At 36.7% G+C, this 19,903-nt stretch overlaps 1 long non-coding RNA gene across 1 annotated transcript in view; it reads right to left on the reverse strand.

The window, feature by feature from the left end:
- The window catches only part of LOC128786334 (uncharacterized), a 125,575-nt gene that overhangs the window by 9,147 nt on the left and 96,525 nt on the right, over positions 1 to 19,903 (reverse strand). The window lies entirely within an intron of this gene.

Raw genomic sequence — 19,903 nt, forward strand, 5'->3', positions numbered from 1 at the left:
CACTCAAACTTTTTAAATAGCTCTTCAAAATGGGATTGTTCTGTATAGCTTGCAGCTGTTTGCAGTTTTATAAGTCTGGAGGAAATGTACAAATTATGGACAGATTTGCACCCATTCAGCTTTGTATCTCAAAGATGTTTTAGAGATCAAGCCAATGTTAAAAAAAATCAGCTAGGAAGAATAAACTTGGAAAGATTTGACTTTGCCTTACAAAAATGGTACAGCACGTCAGCTAAGTTTCCTATTCATCACTATTAATTTATTTGAACGTAAGTTCTGAAAACTCAGTGCTTTTTGGTAAGAATTTAAACACAGAACTTGGATAATAATGTTAGGTGACCTTTTACCAGTGATTATATAACAATGGCAGAAGTCAGTTCTCTAAAACTCAGTGCAGGTCCTGGAAGAGATACTTGAATGATTTCAGCCACCAGAAGTAGAGTACTTTGGTTATCACAATCCCGTCCTGCAGCTTTTCTAGTATCCCTAGTAATAGTTCACATTGACTTTCAAATCCCATGTTTGTCGGAGATCTGAAGCAAAACTCCAACACCACTCTATCTAGAGTATGTGATTTAGTGTCAAGGTGAAACACAAAAGTGTTTCATTTTGTAATAACTTCTCTCAGCCTAGTCTTAAACTTTATGACTGTAATTGTGGTTTATCCTAGTTTCCAAATAGCCCTCAGGTATAACTAGCCATTTTGTGTTTACCCTTCAAAACTAACAAGCAGAAAGCTGTTTGCATCTGGATTCTAGGCCTTGCTCCAGAAAATTAACATTTCCACAGAAAATCTTCCTCTACAATTTACTCTATGTTTTACATACACCATAATCCTTTCCCCTCCCTTTACATTCATTAATGCTCTCTGCACACTAAAGCAGTTCTTTGATCATTCAATACTGAAAAGTCTGTGCAAATCAAAATGATTTTATTTCATGCTGGACTCCTAAGGTAGTATATGCTTCATCCAATTTATCTGCCCAGGATTTAGATATTTATATAAATAAATTATTTATATATTTATATTTTATACTTTCAGCCATTTACCTAAACTTCATTTACAGTTAGTGGAGAGAGACAGGCATCCTCAAGTATATATTGATCTTAAATATCTAAAATACTTATCCATGGAGATATTTGAAAGGAGAAAGCCTAGGTGTCAAGACTTATATGTTAAACTATATGCCCAGCCTTAAGATAGCTGAACTTGGGTGATGTAAAACAAATTTGCTATAAATATAGATGGTTCCTTTGTGCTCATTCCAGCAGTGAGCCTACTGGTCCCTGTACCAGTAGGTGCAGGTAGTAATTCCGTAATACCAAATTACTTCCTGCTTTTTTTTTTTTTTTCCTTTTCTTCCAAGCCAAATCAGTTTGTGCAAACATATATCCATCCAATCTTTTGCTGGATATTGAGATGGGAGGCAGTCAAATTCACATCAGATGATATAACTGAGGATGTGCTAGAATAGTTAACTTGCTGTGAAATAACATGAAAAAGTAGTAATGGTTTTAGAAAAAGTGATCTCTTCAGGGCTGCTTAGATCTACTTAGCTGTTTCACACTGCTTATGAACTAGATTTTTTATTTTTGAGATCTTTGATTTCAGACATAGTCGATGTCTCTATACTCTTAAGAAATCTTGTGTGCAGAACAAATGCATGGAATGCCATAACAGACACTGGGCTGGCCCTCTATTATTTTTCCTTGAAAATAAATGGAAATTGATTAATAAAAATGCAAGAGTCTGCACAGCAAAATACAAACCAATAAACGTACTTTTTTTTTTTCCCTCTCTTGAAGTATTTTTTTCATTTACTTATTTTTTTTTCTAGCTGATTCCATAAGTTTACTATAGCAAATTTTATGGATTGTGAATTGTAATTTCTAGGAAATGTCTTATTTGCTTTACACTTCCCTGACAGTTGTTTCTTTTTGAACCTCTCAGGCTTTCAATCGTTTTCACTCCCATCTTTTATGTAATAAAACCCAATTTCCCAGGGTTGCTTCCTTCTGCTGATAGTTCTAGAACAACTGAATTTCCTGTTTTGCTTTGCTCCTCCCACCACACAATATTGGTCACTTCTCAGCAGAAATCCTTTGATCAATGTATGTGATGTACAGCAATCCAGTCCAGCTCACCATATTATCAGCCAAATAACTTCAAAGAGAAATTGGAAAGATCACTATAAAATGGTTCTCTGTAAATGGAAGAAATAATCTAAAGTGGAAAAAGCAAAATTCACTAAATACAGGTTCAGCAATCAGGAAGGCAAAATCAAAGGTGTAAGTACAAAATGAGTAACAACTGAGTTGTCGGAGATACTGCAGTGAAGGCTGTGAGAGTTGTAGCAGATCACAAATGAAACATGATTCCCTGCTGGGATGTTATAATGAAGGAAAAAGTATCTCTCATTCTGTGTTGTATTAGCAAGAGTGGTGTATAAAGGAACAAATTACTTCCTCTGTTAAGGACTGCTGAGAAACTGGAACTTGGGCAACAAATTTAAAGAAGAATCTATAAAAACCTAGAGGAAGACCATTGAAATTAAAGAAGAAGCACTTGGGAAGCAGTTGGGTTTATTTGATCTAGAAGACAGAACAGATGGGAAGATGGCAGCAGGCTGTGGCTACCAAAATGTAAGTATAAGGATATTCTCCACAGTGATCAGAGGCAAGAGAAAAGTTACTTTGCAGCAAGGAAGATTCAAGGCAACTACTCAGAGAAAAAAACACTTTTATCGCTCCTTTATAGTATGAGAAGGTCCTTCCTGGGTAGTTTCTGGCACCTCACTGGCCAGAGATGTTGTAGTTAAAACCAGTTTACCTCCAGATACCATGTTCTCTTAAGTTCACTCCCTGACAAAAATGCCTTTGGTTCTATAACATGATCTCTGCAACCAGTCAGCCTTTAAGAGCAGTGGCTGTTTTATTCACTTACCGTGAAAATGTTTTAAAAGAGATGAATATATATTGTCCTAACTTCAGAGACAATGCACGTAAAACAGAAATAGATGGAAGCTTATTTATTCAATTCATAATTTACTGTGGAATCTAGCCAAAGTGAATTAATTCCTTCCAAAATATTTAGTTGAAGGATGAAACAGATGGGCAGGGATTTTTTCTTGGTATGTGTCTATTAAATTATAATTTATGCCTACCAGACTATGAGCTTGGTCCAGCTGGGAGCCCATACATATGCAGATTCAGTACTACTAACAGTTTATATGCTTAGTAGGTAAGTCAGTGGGTATCAATTGAAAACCAACACAAAATAACTTAGAAAATAGACTAAAATCAAAATATATGCTGACATAATTTTAGAACAAATTCCAGTGAAATTAGCTTTATATAATTTTGGAACTAAAATAGGTTTTTTCTCCAGCAGACTTTTTGTTGGGCCTCATGGGTCTAGCATTGTGTCAGAATAATCTAATGTGTATTAATTGTGTGCTATATTAGTGATGTTCCTCAGTGAACCAACCAGACATTCACCTAAAAAGGATGCTGGGCCACAATACTTTGATAAAGAATTCTGTTTGTAGGTATTACCAGTGAGTTCAGACACAAACTACACCTGGAAACTGAACATGGAAAAATACAAAAGAGGGATAGAGTATTTTCCTTGATAATTCAAGAGATATTAAAAAGTGAGCAAGCTTTATTACAATAATCAGTCTTGCCTGCAGTTTTATGAGGGTTTAATATTGTGCAGAGGTGTAATCCTATTGCAGTCAATAAGGTCCATTCAGGAAAAAAGGTGAGTGAACATATCCCTACCTTCAAAGTTTATGAGTAGCATGGGAACAATTGAGTGTTGCCATCCCAAGAATGAAATAGAAGGGTCTTGTCAGATTATTGAGGTTTCTGCCAGAAACAGGAGGAAGAAAGAGAGGATCTGTGGCAGAAACAAAAAGAATAAATGACATTGCAAAGTATACACCTTTCATTCACACTCAGCCAAGATATCTGATGGATTCATCTTGCTGCCATGAGGTTAATTCAGAATAGCTTGGGATATTGGACATAAATGCAGCTCAGCATAATCTGATTTTTTCTTTTTTAAGAAATGTTGTTCATTCAGCTAGTTCTAACCACCTCACATGTTTAAGCACTGTTGTTATGCAAATTTTTTTTACTGAGTTTTGGTGATGAGGTCATAACCCATTACTTTAGAGAAAAATGCTGTGCCAGTCAAGAGTTTTGGATGGAGAATGTTATTTTCTTGTATTGTAGTGAAAATTAGAACACAAGAAAATAGTGGTGGGGTTGTAAATATGCTAGGACTGCTTTATCTTGTCTGTGTGACTTTTAGATCTTAAATTTTAGATCTACTAGGTTCCACATTCCTTACTCAAAACCTCAAAAAACTCAAACCAAAACAATGTATATAAAATTATTATTTTTTGGGATTTTTATCTGAACTGTATAGAATTTTTGAAGCATGTTGACCTAAATATTGAATTAATATGATGAACTAATTAATGAACTAATTTCTTTTTCAAAAGTGAAATGGAGTATGTGTGAAATAGGTGAATTTGGAACATCTATTTAGTTGTGTTTGCGAACATGCAAATATTCATTTGATTCATTAAAATTCTTCCATGCTGGACATCTGATCTGCCATGGTGAATTTCTCTTGTGTTTCTACAAATATATTCAGTCCCAGTTTGGTAAATAATGTGTCCTGAAATTCAAGGGATTTCAGCAGATGCTTATCAGAAGAGCCAAAATTCTTCTGCTTGCTTCAATATTTCTCTTGTCCACCAGTTCCTGTTCTGTGCAGCTTGTATTTGGAAATATGTACAGAATCTTGCCTTCTATTCAATTATATGGAAGCTACCCTTTTTGCCTGAATAGATATTGAGTGCTGTGATTTAATGAATGGACTATTTAATCAAGAGCTATCAATTCTTCAAATACCTGAAAAAGATTGAGTTCACTCTTACACAGTTGAACTCTGCAGGAGGGCTCTCATGGTAATCAAGGGGAGGGAGGTCATCAAACAGCACAAAATTTAGACATAGATTAGGTTCATATTTTATGTCATACCAGTTGTAAAAAATTTTGGTTTCATTAAGGAGGAATTGCCATAATCACATTAAATACAAGAGAGCAAATTGTTAGAACTCTGCCAAACTGATCATGCATTGAACTGTAACAGGAAAAGTTTTTTCCTAAATTGAGTTTAGGGCTCTTTTAGCATAATGTGATTACCATTCCCAGGGAATATGACAATGCCTTTTGCAGGTGCAAAAGGGATGTGATATTGTTTTAGTTCATGAGAAAGACTGTTCACGAATTTAAGTACTAGGTACCTAGTATTAAATGCTTAAATCTATACTTGAAATATAGCTGCATTTTACTACTAAAATATGTCCATGACCATTCTCTGGGACTAGCTACAGTAGCCACACGTGTCCACACCAGTCAAATCTATCCTTCAGAACAGAATAGTCACATATTAACTGCCTCTTGGCATGAGATGACCCCTGAAATGTGCTAGGGAGGTCCTGGGAGGGCAGCAGGTGGTCTGCAGCATAAGTGGGAGCAGGGTTCACTCTAATAATGTAGTTATTTAGATCCCTCTAGCAATGTAACATACTACATCAGATAACAAAGCTTGGGATGTGATGGAAATATTGACCTTGAATATCTGATTCCTGCTGTCTGTGTCTGCATTTGAATATTTGGCCCATTTCACCAAAAGCGGATTTAAGAGAGAGTTGTGCATTCCTCAGTCACTTTAGGGGCAGGCTGGGAAAGAAATTCTATGGGGTCAAAAGATGTGGAAGTCCACAGAGCCAAGCAAGGATGAGCCTTCTGACAGTTATGAGAGGACTGAGAGAACAGTATCTTTCACTTATCTGTGACTCCAGGAGGCTAATGCTGGCTCTGGAATTAGTTAACAGAAACCAGCCTATATTTTACAGAAGGAGACCAAGAAATCTACTAGTGATTCTACCAACAATGCCATGGTGCTGACAGTAGTAGCTAGGCAGCTCTATCCACACACTGCTGTCTCTAAGGTGTGCAGTTGCCTTGTCCCTGGCAGCGTGTTCTTTAGCACTTCTGCAGGTGCAGACAGGTAAGTTTTCAATTAACACACTCAAGAGACATACTTTGAGATAGATGATGCTGTTACACAGGTCTGCCATCTGCTGCCATGTCTGAGGCTGACCAAAAGAGGTGCATGCTGCTGGGAGTACCTGAGGAGTGCACATTGTTAAATATCTAAGAGAGGGATTTTAGAAGCTGGCCAGTGAACGTGGTGCTGACATTGCTCTCCAGAATGAAAACCACTGGCCACCTGTGGGACAGTTCTGAGATGCTCTCATGGAAAGCTCACCAGGGCACTTTTGTATGAGGGCATAAGAAGGATCAAACTGGGCAGCCTAGGAGTCTCTCCAGGCAGGTGGTCTGTCTCCAAGAGCAGACACAAGCAGATGTCCAAATGTGCAATATCGTAGGCTGCCGAAGAATCATTTTTTAAATGGCTGTTTGGCTTAATGCTTATTTGTGAGCAGCTTGTGTTTGAGTGAACAGTTGGAAAATGGTTATCCTTTAGCAAAAATTCTTAGCTGTCATTCTCATGTTTAAAACATTTTATCTGGACATTTGAGAAACAGTTTTTGTATGTGAGACAAGAAAATATTGTGTGAAAAGAGCTTTATGTGAAACTTACAAATTCAAGGCAGTCTGAAGAAGAAGGAAGAGGTTTGAAATTGGGTTAAAAGTGAAGCAGCAGTTGTTTCAGCACAGAGCCTGGCTTTGTCTTTCATTTTGCATGGAAGGTGAACAATTGAACCTTCATTTCTCTAAGTGTGTATAAATGGCACATATTTATACTGATGTATGGTAGAAGGAGATATGTATCAGGATTAGACATATTAGATATCCCCTAAAGATATGAGGCTTAAGTGATTACTTTCTCTCCTTCTCTGCTTGTCTCTACCTGTGTTTCCCTTTCTGCCACCCTCTTTCACACTTCTTAACTTACCAGTGTATCAGCTGATTCACAGTGTTAGTAGATGCAAAGATAATGTGTTCACATGATGTTCATCAAAATAGACAATGGAATAGTCCAAGCAGACCTGTAAAGTCCCCTTTCTGAAAGAAAACCTGATTTATGAATGCAACCCCCCAGAGACATGAGGGAATCCACAACTGAGAACAATTATGAGTGCCCTAATTGTGAGTAAAGCTTTAATTAGATATCATGCCTAATTATATGCTAGAGAATCCAACTACAAGACCTGAATTCATAAACTAGGCTTCATTGCTTCCTCTGCTAGAGGATCTTAAAAGGAATATATGTCTGTTAAGAGGAAGAGACTGCTGATATGCTTTGCTGAAAGACTGCTGTGGAGGGACATTGTTATTTTTGGCAAACAGAGTGAGGAAGAGCACCATATTGTCTGGATTAAAAAATGGTGAAGTGCGATGTTTTGAGAAACTTTTTAAAACCAGAAGGCGTTGTGAAGGAAAACCCACAGAAGCAATTAGCTTCAGAGGAGATAACAAAGCTTATTAAGCACGTATTCCTCTGTCCATGTGGTGTAGTGTCATACAATGGAGATATTAGAACAATGAAATCAACAATGCCTTGAAATTAACATTTCTGAACTTCACAAGCTATTTCAATTATATTATGCTAATATGTTAAATTGGGAAAACAAAAGCTATGTAAGACTTTTAGATAACATTGAGCTGATAAATGAATGAAGGGAATTCTCCCGTAGTGGGAATAAGTGACTGAGAAACTCTTAAAGGAATGTAATTGGGAAATGTCCTCAAACTAAGCAATCATCCACTGGGAGAACAATAAGAAACCACTACAAGACCCAAGACACCACTAATAAGGGTCTCCCCTGGGGAGGAAGATGGAAGAGTTATCGACTAATTTTGAAATTTTGAAGCTGGTATGACCAAGCATCTCAAGCACTGTGTAGATGTCTAGTCACTCAAATTCAGGAAGGATAAATTCCTCCTAGCAGCTAAGAATATCAGGGGATGGCAAACCCGTGATGTGGGAAGCAAATGGAAGAACAAACTAAAAATGGAGATAGATTGCAACACTATGGAAGCATATCATGAGCCTACACTTAAGGGAGGAGAAAAGCATTTTCCCTCTTAAGATAAAGAGAAGTGCTCTCACAAGATGAGATGGACTTCCATGAGAAGGAAGGTTCTGAATTAAGAAACTGTGATTTCAGAGCAGTAAAACACATTCAAAAGTAATTTTTGGAATAAGTATAAATTGTACAATCAGATTTATTGAGAATTGCTAGTTCTGGGTGTCCTGGCCTAGAATGTGTCCTTTCCAGTCAAGTCTTTAATGTTCCATATCATGTTACCAGCAACTGCATAAAAAAGACAGAAGACTACTAGAAAACCAATTGGTAGGAATAAGACAGCTCTCTCTTCAGTAAGGGTTTTCCAAAACCTTAAATGTTTCACTGATGACAGATTATAGTTGTCTTAAAAGGATTGTGCTGAGAGTTTAAGAGAAGAATCTTTGAGACATCTTTATTAATGTTGTGGTGAACTGTAAAATATGCATTAATATCCACCCCGGGAAGGTGCTCCCAAGTTACTTAGTCACACCTTTCACTATGGATTAAGAAATTTAGAAAAGTGCCTAAGGCCTGTTTTGTGACTAACTTTCCTGGATGATTCTAAAGATTTTCTGAGTCGAAAGGTTTAGCAGATCCCCTGCAGAAGTGCAATGGTTTCAAATGAGCTTCTGCTGGGCCAGTGCAGACAGGGGTTTGTGTTTTTGTACAGCCGTGCTGCACAACAGCTGAGCTCCTTCACCCTGCTCATGACTGCAGTGGGCTCTGCAGGCAACCCAGACAGCTCAGGTGTGATGTTAGTCATCAACTCTGCCTCAGTTCTTTAATGGAAGGGTGAAAAAATGGTATTTATATTAGAAAATTTTATATAGAAATGAAATATATTTATAAAATAAAATATTTATGCAAGGCACCAGTTTTTCTGGCAAGTAAAGGCCATAGTTCTGAAAACACTTGTGCAGATGCTTTACATATGTGTGGAAAGAGTCTCAAAACATTTAAGCCTACAATTTGCAACATCAAAGGAAAACATTTTTATAGATGCTGAAGGGTCAGATCTATTTTACCAACTCTTTGATCTCCTTCATTGAATGGGACTGGTGGCTGTGAGAATTATTATCATTTTGGTGCATATTCCTGCATATTTTTGATGATAAGATAGAGCTCATAAACTGTATTTTGATTTACAAATGCATATTTGATCCTTACAAAAAAAGTAAATGAGCTTTGCCTTGCTATACAATATGTTTATCTGTAAATGCATTCATCTTGAACACAAACTTAAATTTAAAGCATCAGAGACATGTAAAATCACTACAAAGATTAAGGGATTGATTTTCTAATTTTTGTAAGAGGTTTTGAGTGATCATATTAAGTGCCATTGCTTACAGAGCTTTTTAATATCAAACAAATAGAAGATAAAAGAACTTTTCAGACATCCAACATGAAAGACTTGAAAAATACTGGAAACAAAGAAAGATGCACTTTTGAACACATTCTCTTGTTGACCTAGCTCTCATATGGCTCATAGGTGGCCCACAGGATTAATCCTGCACACCAGGCAGTGCTATCCAGCTCTCAGGAGTGCTTGGAGATGCATCTGTACTTTCTTGTTTCTGGGAACCTTGTCCAGGGTGCTGGAGGGTTCCATGGATTCGAAGAAGCCAAAAGTGCCAGGCAGATCCTAGGCTGAGACTCAAGGGCTGTGCTGAGACAGAGCTGATAAAATCTGCTGTACACAAACTGAGCCTGTGCAGGATGATATGACTGTAGTAAATTATATGCTATGTCTAGATGTATTTTGGTTGGTTTTTCTTCCATTAATCAGGGAGTATTGGATAACTGCCTATATTATTATCCTGTGGTATTGGTCTGTCCCCTCAGCATTGCTTGCTGTCTTTGAGCTGAGGACTGGGACTGGTGTGGTATAATAACCACATGACATCTTGGATCTACATTTGAATAAAAGGTTTCAAGGGTAAAGCCACCACTCTGGCTGTACTTGTTACATCCAGCTGATTGCAGTGCAATATATTTGTTTGACAAGCAGAACTGATTAAAAATCAGCCCATGTACCTTGTTACATTTCATTTCAGTGTGTTAAACTTAATGTGAATTAAATCTAATTCAGTGACAAGGAAGGGGCAGTGGCATGAGGGTGTCAGACTAACTACTTCAAGGTTACAGAGCCTTGTATTTGTAGCTGGAAATAGATTTTTTTTTTTGATGTCAAAATGCAGACAGAGCATGTAAAGATATACAGTTTGTGTAGAAGGACAGGGCATGATACGTCTGAGGAAACCCCATGGATATAAGGTGAACAGAATGTCAACAAATATCAGAAACTGTGGTAACAGGATGGGGCAGCTTAAAAAGCAGAGTGGAGTTTGTAACTTCTCAGTGTGTATGTCTGAAAGCTGGAAATAAGCTATTAAATGACTGCTTCTGTTGCAGGAATAACATAATTGTGGTATGGTAACAGTCCGTGACTATATAGAAATTATTTTGAAACCATTTGCAACTCTTCCATATTGATTAACCATATCCCACATTGATTAACATATCCCCATATCCCACGTTCTTCACACATGAGAGAATTCAGATGTCAGATGCCAAGGGAAGAATGAAAATGCAGTTAATGATATTTTCTTCATTCAAGAATCCTGTCATAGAAAGACAGACTCCTTTAGGAAAAAGAACCATTTCAGAAAAAAGTGTTAGAATTAGTATGAATTTTCTGAAATTAAATTTATTTAGCAATTACTGAAATCTTAAGTTTTTGATTAAGACAGGAATTTTGAAAGTAATTTTGATCTTTCATAAAACCATCAATCAGAATGTCACAAACAACTAATTTTGACTGGAAAATTAAACCTGATAATTTTTCGCATTTCAACACAAGCAGTTTTCTTTTCTTTCTTTCTTCTGATTCATTGTACATCAAAATCAATTGTAATAACAATTGTTATTGAACTGCAAGTCATTAAGTTATTTTTTAATATGATCTTAGATAGGATTAAAGATGAAAACATTCTGGGTAGGTGAGCTGAGTTACTCTCGGACTCCATTTACTTTTTCAAAATTGTGACTATCTGTGTATACTGGAGATTTAGGAATTCAATGCTCCTCTGCACATCTACCTGTAGAAACCTGTTCTATCTTAAATTACCACCACGTCTTTGGTCTAAAGACTTGTTATTCTTTCCAAAGGGTTTATCAGAACTAAAATGTATGTTGAGATGATATATTTCTTGAAAGGAGACTTCTGTTTTAGTCTGTATGAGAATTGACATGGAGTATTTTGTATTTTGAGTGGTGGTAGCCTACTCTCAGGCTCACTGCAGCACACTTGTTTCAATGAAGTGTTTTATGCTGCAGTATCAGCCTGTGTAGAGCTTATGAAGAGCTTATTGCTTGTTTCACTCCATGGAGAAGTTGTGCCAACAGCAGCCTTATCACCCAGAGATGTAGTTTCAGCATCTGTAATAGCACGCTCTTGCTGGCAGGGTTAGAAACCTGCACACCTTCTGTGCCAGACCCTTCTCTCTTTCAGGGTGCACTTCAGTGCTGTGCTTTCAGAAGCATATCATTAAACTGACTGCTTCTGGCATTCAGGGCAGAGACCTGGCTTTCCAAACACACAAGGTTTTGGTGGCATATCGAGGGGAATTTTGTGAGAGGAAATAGAAGTGGATCGTTTAAGAAAAAAGGCCTATTTTAAAGACAGAAAATTGTATGTTCTGCCCTAGATTGAGTTTTCGAAGTGGGTTTTGAATGTAAGAACATGAGAGGGTTGTGTCTCTGTGTGTGTGTGTGTGAGTGAAATGTGGCAGGGACTTCTGTCACACATACTATTCACACATACTATTGAAAAGTCAGTCTGTCACTGTACTTGTCAAGGATGAGCTCAAGCTAATGATAAGTTTGCTTCAAGTAAATGGCAAGAGTTAAATAAACTTTTAAAGAATGTATCCAAATTAACAAAGGTTTATAACTCAGGAGTAAAATAAATTTGGCTGTCTGATAGAAAGGAAAAGGATTTTTGAAGACCCCTAACCTATTTTTCAAGCTGCACAGCAGTCAGATGTAATATTATGTCTTGGATAAACTGCAGTTGCTTTGACCTGATGATCTTTTCTACCAGAAATACTGCATTATTTATTACATTTATTTCAGTGGCAGCTCTTTCAATTGTTTGCATAGGTATTCAGAAATAAATCTGACACCATGGTTTTAACCATTTGCTATTTTAGATGCAGTTAATATCTGCAAATGTAGGTTATTTGTACAGTAGATAAAAACAATGAAATATGACCATGTAAATTACTATTCCACTTGGAAAAACTTTAAAGATCATTGTTAAAAACAAGGCAAAGTAATGTCAATTACTGGATCCTATTAATTAATCTGTGCTGGTGGCTGTACATAGTAAACTCACACGACAGTCTGTATGAATTCAGTCTGACCCTGAGCAGTTACAGGAATCTCACATGCAACAGCTTCAAAATAACCAAAATTCTGTTTGTGAAATCTCTGCCAGAAGTCATGGTTATGAGTAGCAACAATCTTCAGACAGGCTCTTGATGAGAAGTATCACAAGAAGAAAAAGAGTGACATCACACCTATGAAATAATGGTCAGAGACTATAGTACACTTGGAATGTTTCTCTTTTTATTTTAAATATACCTATTACAATATTTTGTTAGGCTTATATAGAGCACTATTATTTACATGATTCAGTGTTTATCCTTTAGGGAGAATTCCAGTGCTCAATAAATAAGAGTCAATGAGCTGCTCGTTAACCATCTTGGAATCAGTGTTCTGAAATATTAATTTCACATCAATGGTGAAAGTCTTTGAAATAATTATGGTTACCTGTAGTTTCATTCAGTAGCTATCTTCAGTCTGCAGTTTAATTATCTTGAAAACTCTGAACATAGCTATAAGTAATCGGAAGAAAGTTCAACAACAACATCATACTAAAAAAAAATACCACAAAACATCAGTGGTTGACCTCTACATTTTCCAGATGCATCTCAGGGTGATGGTAGTGTTCAAAGGGAAGAAAAAAACAGTTTTTGGTAGACTCCCTGATATAAAATGTCTAGATATGGGGCAAAATATACAACCACTAATAAATAAAAAATACAGCTTTTTACAAGATCTTTCAACACGACATCTTCAAATGTGCCTGCAGGTAAGAATGGTTTCCATTGTTTTTATTAAGATTCAATTTGCCGTGGTTACTCTTTCTTACACATGAATTTATGCATTATATATATATTCTATAAAACACATAAAAGTTGTCAGTACTAGGAATATCATTCACTGGGAACATTGAAGAAAGGGTTCCTATCAGATCTCACTCAATGTTATGTGTGTAAATTCAAATGTAAAAGAAAGGGACTTTGGTCCTGGTCTTGTACTAACACAATAAACATAGTCCCCACATGTTTTTATGTACAGAACTTACTCTCCCTGCTGAGATTGTCCCAGTTCTGCCTTTACAACCACCCCATTTTCATGTGACCCATCACAGAAACTGAGTTTGAATCAGGACAAACAGCTTGTTTTTACCTCCTAATCCTCAGAGGTCAAATCCATGGCACGTTATTTAAGTGACTGAATGTCTATGATGTTCAGCTATGGCACACAGTTTTGTTTCCTCAGCATACACAAAGACAGCAGGGAAATGCAGCTCGTAACTACCAGGCATTTATCCTAGAAAATGTGACATTGTCATCATTATTGGACTAGAAACTTATGTTTATTGACAGTGTGCCTATTTTTCAACAAAACATCATTGATTTTAGTAGCATTACAGTTTGGCAAAGAATAGTTTCTGAATTATCTCTGTTACAGATTTGAATCTCTGGCACATTTGAGACACTCACCCACCTATTCAAACAATATTTTAAAGCAAAATTAATGTTTGATATAAAATAACAGTTGTGTTGCAAATGTGGAAAAATAGTCTACAAAAAATAAGTATAAAAGTGATCTCAGATTTATGAATATGTTTCATATAAACAAGTCCAGGTGAATAATCTGTGTTAGAAATGGCCCTTCATAGCCTGTGTCACAACAGAACATCACATTTTTCACAGTTTACAATAACACAGTTAGATTCACAATGTAATTACACCTTATATCAGAAAAATAGTATTTTACAAACTATACATTTGGCATCTATTTTTAGATTGTTTTTTCTGTTTCTTTTTCAGTTCCTTTTTTATTTTATCCTTTTTTTTTTTAATTTTCTTACAAAATAGTGCAAAATTACAGTGCGTTAATAGAAGATTTTGTAAATCCTAATAAAAAGTCAGTGTACTTAACTGTGTTGTTCATTCACTGGAAACAGTTTGGCACATCAGGATTTTGTATAGATGGAAAAGCTTCTCACTTCTTTTCAGTGTATCCACAGATTCTTTAAAACATTAAATTACACCAAGGGAGTTAACTTTCCAAACATTTTAATCTCAGCTCTTATGTGTTACAAAGCAGCAAAGAAAATGTAGGTTTTGTAATTAACTTATTTGCCAAACAGCATCTATCAGGCTGGCTTTTCTCATGATGTTATAAAGAAATGGATTGATGGGAACATTTGCTGTCTGGTAACTGCTAAAGTGCTTATTTATAGTTTCAAGGTTCTATAGGAAATTTGTGCCAATTTTTTATATATGTGTTGGTTTACCATATATCTTTCAAATTTTGCAATCAAACATTTTTCTGTATCTGGATCCAACCAGGGTAAATCAAGCCAGGAGGATAAAGTTTCATCAAATCCTCTTTTCCACTGGACTAATTCATAATAAAGAAAAACAAACAGTTGCTTTTGCTGCCAATTTGCAATGATTAAATTATTTTCCTGCTAATTAATTACTTAAGAATGTTAATGAGGAGTTCCCCCAAGTATCAATAATTCATTTGTACATAGTGGCACCACACCTCAAAAAAATGCTAGTTCTCTTATTACTTGGAACAGCAAAGCCTCCTGCATTCTCATAAACAGGCAGGGTATGGGCTACAGGAGTGAGAGTGTCTGAAGCCACCCTGTGAGCCTGCCATAAATGCACAGAGGGTGTCAGATGAGTCTCAGCTCCGTTCTTTGCCTTCCTTGGCTGAAAGCAGCAATGCAAAACCTGTGACCACAGAACCACCTGCTGAGGTTGCCAAACAGTGATCTGCACCAACCAACTCCTAATTCTGGCTCTTCACCTGGGGGTGAAAGGCTCTCTGCCACATGAGTGAACCTCTGAGCTATTCACCGCACAGAGACTGCTGCTTTCAGTCAATAGCGTATGGTGGCACAAAAGATTGCCAATTAATTACGTTTGCAATAGAGAAATGAAGTGACTTCCTCCAGTACGAAAACTGCTGGACGGAGTCTCTAGGCCAAGTTATTTCTCACAAGTTGATGGTTTTTATCATCTGTATGTAGCAATTGTGCCATGAATTAAAATTACCACTGCATGATTTATTTAATCCATTTATTGGTATTTCTGTACCTTTTATGAGCATATCTAACCAGAATGATTTTTACATTGATTCTCTGAACATAGAATTGGCCATAGCACTAACTAGATATTCAAATATTAGAAGGGAAATATCCATGAATAAGACAGGGTTTTTCTACCCAAGCCATTTGGCTCAGTCCTTGCTCAATCCTTTGTTACTAGCATAGGAATGTCCCAAATCACCTGCTAACTCTGGTAGAAGATTTGCCCAAGCAAGGAGCAAAAGATAAAGGTGAAATAACTATCTTGTATGAATCATATTGATTGATTTCTAACATTTTCAAATCAATTTTATTAAAAGACCAAAAAAAAAAAAAATCTAAAAGAGAACTGTCAGCCAAAATTAATGAAAAAGCCCACCAGCTTTTAGGTAGGTATACAAATACTTCCCCTGGACTCTGTTCTCAATAACATATTAGTTTTAACCAAGGAAACACTTGAGTATTTGTTAAATTTTCGCTGCTAGATTTAAATAGGTCAGAAGCTTCCTTGTCAGTCCACACAGACACACCTCTTGTTCCCACTTTACGCACACAGTGATTACTCACAGTCTCACCTAGAATGAACCAAATCCTGTCCTCAGAGGAAAATCAGGTATGGCTGAGACTGACTGCCTGTAGGACACAGTGAATCCAGATTTTAGGACGTGACCACATTTTATGCTTTCATCCTTGGACAAGCCTCGAAATGCTATCTCAGCATCCTCAGCCACTCTGGCTTCTTTGTGTCACATGGAAGTTCAGCGAGCCTGCATAGCAGGGGCAGGCTGTAAGCTGAGGGTGCTGTGCTGAGGTGGTGGGGGAGCACAAGAGTTGGGCCAAGATTTATTGGTTAGACACCAAATCAGAATGAATCCAGGGTTTTTGGTGTGGAATACTCAGTACTCAGCCAGTCTTTACTCTCTATGGACAGGATGCAAAAGAGGCCACACAAGCTGGTCTCTGATGTCTATAGATTGCACTCTTTGGCACAATTCCTAAAGGCAATGAAAACATATTCTCTGTAGCCCCAGTGCATTAAAGCACTTAAGATGTCTTAAAATTAAGCACATGCATAAGTCTCATGGTCATCTGCATACTTTTAAGGTCTTTTTGTATCGTGTCCAGAAAGTGTTGCTGCATGAGAACTTATAAATCAAATAAAAAAATAAGAATAAAGATCCTTGAATCTAGATAAGAATTAGAATTATCTTACTGACAGACTTCTCTCTTCTCCTGAATGTTATTCTGCATCTAATAAAAAAAGACAGTACAAGACTAACAGGAGTCCCATTCTTGAATAAAAAGGAGCAGTTATTGGTTATTTAACTGCTTTTTTAGAGATGGGAGAAAATTATGTGGGTTTTTTTCAAGCTTATTTTGTGAAAAAAACATGAGCGTCCAGAGAGAGCAAGTAGTTCTTTATTGTGTTCAGTGGTGTCAATTTCCCATATCTTGCTCAGCCTGCATGACCTCAACAAGGCCCCACATTTATGATCTCTCAGTCCAACTTTCATTTTATTTGATCCCTTTCTTAAAAGACAAATATGTTACTGATACCTCATACTTTCTGTGGGCCTCACTCAGGCTGCTTGCTCACTGTGGTGTAGACATATGGAATAAGGCATTCAAAGAAACTGGCAACAGGATTCACTATGGAATGGGGATTTCATCCTGAGCAAGATCTGCTGTGGACATTGTCTGTGAAATAAAAGGAAAACTGCTTTAGAAGGATCTGCTGCCAGTTTTGTCTTATACCTGCTCACATTCAGTGGGGTAACAATGCATGTGCACTTAGTGTTTTATCTGGTTTGGGTCTTATTTTCCATACTGAGAAAAGCAGTAATGTTGATAGCTCAGTGCATGGCAGAGAGTCAAAAACATCCAAAGTAAGCCACTGTAGAAGAAAGAATGATGATTACTGTGTGTCTTCACTGACTGCTTAGTTAACTTGTGATGAGTGCAACTCAAGATTGTTGTGGGCTAGCAAACAAAAGAAGCGGAATGTCTGAAGGAAATTTGTTGAGTAAACAGAACTGGTGTGATTCCCCATCTTCTAGTTCACTTTTCTGGTACAATTATCTTCTTTTGCCAGTGATACCAAAGAACAATGCCTATTTTGTCTAGTCCCTTCCACAGTTGGTGGAGTTTGCTCATTTTCTTTCACAGTGATTTGTTATTTTTCTGTTTATGCTTGCTGCTCATGTAGAGTAGATCACAAAAGAAGCACAGACCTCACAAAGCTGAATGTCAGATACAGGCTGGAAGCAGCCTTAGGTGAGTTAAGTGCCTAGGTCTAGGTAGGCAGCCTTTATGCATGCATGGAGCACAGATGTTTTGTATCCATTGCTTCACATCATTTACTGAACATGCCTAAAAATGCTTCCTCTTCTGTCAGCAAAGATCTTTATATCCAGAACTGCTTAAGGCCTGACACTTGCAGATCACCTTAAAATCTTCATAAAAATTGACTCAATTTTGATCCAGCACTTACTCTTCAAGAATGCCAGTGAGGCATTAGGGTCATGTATATTTTTTTGGATTTGGTAATGATTTTTATGCGTAATTCTGGATTAGATTTCTCTCCTGTTTTATTTTTCTTTGAAGCAATTTTAGCAATATTTCCTGAATGAAATATATACAAGCCTTGTGTGGAGCTTTTCTTCTTGTGAAGAGAACAACATTCTTTCCAGTTCCATCAAAAGACTTTCACATTTCTTAAAATTCAGCCTAAGATTAGCCATGCTGACTGGATCTCGTGCTTACAGAGGTAAAGACATTACTTAGAAGATTAAAATTCAGTGTATATTTCAAAACTTTCCTGTGTATACACTGACCAATATTTGTAGTAACACTTCATATATCTTATATATGCTTGCTTGTTATTACTATAAGGACTTAGCTGTACTTGCTGCCAAGAAACCAGTCTGAATCAACCCAAGACCACCTAACAGAGCAACTCTCATGATCTGAAGTGAGGAATGGTTGTACACATTCATCTTTCACCGAGGTCAAAGCAAAGGACTTCCTAATTCCAGCACTGAGGGAATCAGGTTATTGAGCCAAACTATTGGTATGTTCAGTGACCGGCAATTTCACACTCCTCCTGAAAACAAAATGTTATGGTGTCCTGTAGGACAGACTATAAGCTATAGCCACTTGCCTTCAAAATGACAAAATACTACTCATATTACATGCACATCAGAAGTTTGTTTTTAGAAGACTCGGTTTCCTTATATTGCATTAGTTTTCAAGGTAAGCTTATCTTGCTGCATACTAGAATGCTGGTGAGTTTAGGTGATTCACAGTATATTGAAAGCTAGCTGGATCAGAATACAGCTTTTGAAACCATAGCCAGAGCAGAAGTGATTCTATAACTTTTCCACAGGGTTTTCCGTTCTAGAAATTTAACTAATTACTCTTATGGCCTTTTGTGTTTCTATTTCAGCCTGTAGTAAGTCCCATTGTCTTTTGCTAAATATTTGTAACTTATCTCTCATTTCCTTACTGCAGCAACATTCTTTTCTGCAAATTTAACCTCAGTTACTTGATTGACTACTTTGCTTGATCAGGATCTTATACATCTCATAAGCAGAAGTCTTTCCAGTTTAACTTTTTTCTTTTTTTTTTTCTTTTTTTTTTCCAGTAGCAGGTGTGATTTGCAGAACTTTGACCTGAAAATCCAAGCTGATTTGCTTTCATTTGATACCAAAACATACCCATACATTTATGTCGTTAAACCAACCTTGTACATATGAATGTATATGGCAATCAGATTTTTTTTTTTAACACCTTTGTTAAAATCTGTTTGTCTCAGTGTAACACTACTTAAAGCCCTGGTTCAGGTTAGAAATACTTGAGACATATTGAGAGCCAAGGGTGTGCTGCATTTGAATACATTCAAAAATTTGATGAATCTGGGCTTTAGTCACCAGGACTGGTCATTTTCTCTAAATTTGACCCTCTTTCAAGGGTAAGAAGAGATATATTCCTAAAGCAACATAATGGGACCATTTGTTAGGAAACCTTTTTAGAAACAAAGACTATTCACTATTCTAATATATTCAAAAAACTATAGTTCTAGGTTCATTACCCTTAAAAAGGGGGCACTTAATCACACTTCAATAATGTTAGGTATTGTACTCTACTGTGCTCTTAAATGCAAGATGAACATGTGAAACTTTACTGTCTTTTGAAGTATTACACAAATTTCTGTCTGGAACAGCAAATTATGTTCTTAAAATTTTCTCTGTTATTTAAAAATTGCTTCCTCATTTTCCAAATAGGTTAAACAGCAAAGATAATGTTAAAAAATGCTAAAAATGACTAC

The sequence above is a fragment of the Vidua chalybeata genome, chromosome 3 (assembly GCF_026979565.1).
Source record: "Vidua chalybeata isolate OUT-0048 chromosome 3, bVidCha1 merged haplotype, whole genome shotgun sequence".
Lineage (NCBI taxonomy): Eukaryota > Metazoa > Chordata > Aves > Passeriformes > Viduidae > Vidua > Vidua chalybeata.